This window comes from Mustela nigripes, chromosome 2 (assembly GCF_022355385.1).
Source record: "Mustela nigripes isolate SB6536 chromosome 2, MUSNIG.SB6536, whole genome shotgun sequence".
NCBI lineage: Eukaryota > Metazoa > Chordata > Mammalia > Carnivora > Mustelidae > Mustela > Mustela nigripes.
The window spans coordinates 4,607,566-4,610,809 of record NC_081558.1 but is presented as its reverse complement, the minus strand read 5'-3'; the positions used below and the strand labels follow the sequence as shown (position 1 = coordinate 4,610,809).

The 3,244-nt window shown below is 42.3% G+C and overlaps 1 non-coding gene across 1 annotated transcript; it reads right to left on the bottom strand.

The window, feature by feature from the left end:
- Positions 1–1,439: 1,439 nt before the first annotated feature.
- On the bottom strand, positions 1,440–1,544 carry LOC132012685 (U6 spliceosomal RNA). The gene has a single exon (XR_009402687.1). It is a non-coding gene; the product is annotated as a U6 spliceosomal RNA (small nuclear RNA).
- Positions 1,545–3,244: the final 1,700 nt, after the last annotated feature.

Sequence of the window (3,244 nt, the reverse complement as noted above, 5' to 3'; positions counted from 1 at the left end):
GTGGTGGAGATTTAGATCATCTGCATTCATTCCAATGATGCAAATTATCAGTTTGGATTTATTTTGTAATTTCTGATTGTCCCTCCTTAAAAAAAAAAAAAAGATTTTATTTATTTCTTTGAGAGAGAGAGAGAGGGCACACACGAGGGCATGGAGGGGCAGAGTCAGAGGGAGAAGCAGGCACCCTCTGAGCAGGGAGCCTGACCTGGGGTTCAGTCCCAGGATGCTGGGATCACGACCTGAGCGGACGGCAGATGCTGAACGGACTGAGCCACCCAGGTGCCCCTGTCCCTCCTTTTCTATATTTCTTTTACTCCTTGACTTATCTCGGATTTTTTTTCTCATTCCAGTTTTTTCTTCTACTTATTTCAGAAATGACATATTCTGTTCTTATTCTTTTGTCCATTTCCGTAGGCACCTTCCTGTGTAGTTTCAACCTGTCGGAGTCTAAAAGCTCTTCCGCGATTCACCTCCAGAAGCCGCCTGACAGTTCTGCCTGTATCCACTCTCGCCCCCTCCAGGCTGTTGTGAGAACAGCAGTCAATATGAGATTTTTTTATTTTATTTTATTTTTTTTAATGTGTAATGTTTATTTAAAATCACAGATACGGGCGCCTGGGTGGTTCAGTTGGTTGAGCGACTGCCTTCGGCTCGGGTCATGATCCTGGAGTCCCGGTATCGAGTCCCGCATCGGGCTCCCTGCTTGGTGGGGAGTCTGCTTCTCCCTCTGACCCTCCTACTTCTTGTGCTCTCTCTCTCTCAAATAAATAAATAAAATCTTTTTAAAAATAAAAATAAATAAGATCACAGATAATCTGGGGCGCCTGGGTGGCTCCGTGGATTAAAGCCTCTGCCTTTGTCTTGGGTCATGATCCCAGGGTCCTGGTGATCCAGCCCAGGCATCGGCTCCCTGCTCAGCGGGGAGCCTGCTTCCTCCTCTCTCTCTGCCTGCCTCTCTGCCTACTTGTGACCTATGTCTGTAAAATAAGTAAAAAAAAAAAAAAAAAAAAAAAAAAAAAATTTAAATCTTAAAAAAAATAATAAAATCACAGATAATCTCATGTAAAGACATTTATTCGCCCAAGCACATTTTTAGGATAAAAATATCTTTTTTCTATTCTTCAGACAATGGAAATTGCCGACCAAAAGGAACAAAACCAACTCAAGTAGGACGAGAAGCTAACAAAAACTAACAAAGAATTGTGAGTTCACTTTATGTTCGTGGTTTTAAAAAAAACGCTACATTTGTTTTTTTTCTCTGAGATATGACTGAGATACAAAAATGCCGTATACATTTACTATTACATATTGATGAGTTTAAAGATAAGTAAACACTCATGGAACCATCACCACAATTTCAAAAGCTTAACCATCCCTTCTAAAAGTTTCCTCTTTTCTTCTTTATTTGTGTGTGATAAGAAATTCTTTTTTTTTTTTTTTTTAACATGGAACACTTCACGAATTTGCGTGTCATCCGTGTTCAGGGGCCATGCTAATCTTCCCTGTATTGTTACACTTTCACTATACGGTCTGCCCAAGTGAGCATGATAAGAATAGTTACTGTAAGAGCTATCCTCTTCAAAAAGATTTTGGGGGAAATTGGAAGGGGAGGTGAACCATGAGAGACTATGGACTCTGAAAAACAATCTGAGGGTTTTGAAGGGGGGAGGTTGGGGTACCAGGTGGTGGGTATTATAGAGGGCACAGATTGCATGGAGCACTGGGTGTGGTGCAAAAATAATGAATACTGTTATGCTGAAAATAAATAAAAAATAAAATAAAATAAAAAGATTTGGGGGACATCTGGGTGGCTCGGTCAGTTAAACAAACTGAAACTCACATTTTCGGCTCAAGGCATGATCTCAGCCTGGTGCACTCGAGCCCCACGTGGGGCTCTGAGCTCCGTGTGGCCTGTGCTAAAGATTTTTTCTCCCTCAGGGGCTCCTGGGTGGCTCAGTGGGTTAAAGCCTCTGCCTTTGGCTCAGGTCATGATCCCAGCGTCCTGGGATCGAGCCCTGCATCCGGCTTTCTGGAGCCTGCTTTTGCCCACCACCTCCCGGCCTGCCTCTCTGCCTACTTGTGATCTGTCTGTCAAATAAATAAATAAAATCTTTAAAAAAAAAAAAAGATTTTTCTCTCCCTCTGCCCTCCTTGTGCTTCCCCCCTCAAATAACTAGCTAAATAAAATCTTTAAGTATAAAAATAGAAATAAATAGAAATTAAAAATATTTAAAAGTATAAAAATAAAAATTTTAAGTATACAATGCAGTATAGTTAACTATATGCCTTATGCCTTATGGTAGGTCTCTAGGATTTACCCGTCCTCCATAACGGAAACCCATTAAGCGGATACCCATGAAACACCAACTCCCCATCCCCCGCCCCCCCACCAGCCCCTGGCGTAATCATTGCCCTGTTCTCTCTATACAGTTGACTACCAGGTCCCTCCTATAAGCGGAATCATCTTTGTCCTTTAGTGTCTGCCTTATTTCATGTGATCAGTGGCTTACTTATGGCTGAACAATTTTCCATTGTACGTGTACACCGCAAGTCCTTTATGCATTCACCCGCCTTTGCTTCTGTAAATAACGGGTCAACCAACGAAGAGGTGCAGGGATCTCTTGGAGATGCTGATTTCAGTTATCTGGGCCCTTCCTCCCAGACGCAGGATTGCTGAATGGTAAGGTGGTTCCGTTTTCAATGTTCCAGGAGCTTCCACCCTGCTTGCCATGACGAGGGCCCCTCTGGCATGATTACCCCCAGGAGTGAACAAGTTTCCAGTTTCTCCCCATCTTCGGTGGTACCGGCTGTCTTCTGTCTGGGATTTCGTGTGGGATGGGCCGTAGCCATCCTAACCCTGTGGGATGATAGCTCGCTGTGGTTTTGATTTGCATTTCCCCGATGATTCATCGCATCTTTTCTTTTTATCTTTACTGAGTGCTCGCTAATATTTTATTAAAACTTGCATGAGTTTACAAATAAAATTGTTGCATTTTTGTGGCTTTTCGTGACCCTATGTGTACATTTGTGCTTAATACTTGTATTTGTGTGGGATCCCCTATGTGCAGGATTGGGTGACTTTTCTAAGAGAGATATTGGGGGTGGGGTGGGGTTGGTTACCTTTTTTTTTTTTTTTTTAGCCTAACTTGGGGGTGGGGGAAAACCTCTTTTTACAGTATTTTTGTTTTTCTATTAACATTTCCTTTAGGCCTTGAACTTTTACTAAATTTCCTCCTGACTGAAA